Raw genomic sequence first — 232 nt, 5'->3', positions numbered from 1 at the left:
TTTCTTAGGTGTGACTTTTGAGTAATGAATGACTGAAACACTTGTGGAAAGAGCATTCTGAGCTGAGATCTAGCAATCCTGAAATGGAAGAATGTTGGAATGTTTGAAGGGCTACAAAAAAGAGTGTGGTCATAGTACACTGAGAAGTTTCTAAATGTCTTATCCTATTGGACTTTAGTAGCTATGCTAAAGCATATTGATTTTATTATAAACATGAAGGGAAATATTGGAC

This window comes from Otolemur garnettii, unplaced genomic scaffold (genome assembly GCF_000181295.1).
Source record: "Otolemur garnettii isolate 467f Iridium unplaced genomic scaffold, OtoGar3 scaffold00001, whole genome shotgun sequence".
In the NCBI taxonomy this organism is placed as follows: Eukaryota; Metazoa; Chordata; class Mammalia; order Primates; family Galagidae; genus Otolemur; species Otolemur garnettii.
This window is presented reverse-complemented; position numbering follows the sequence as displayed.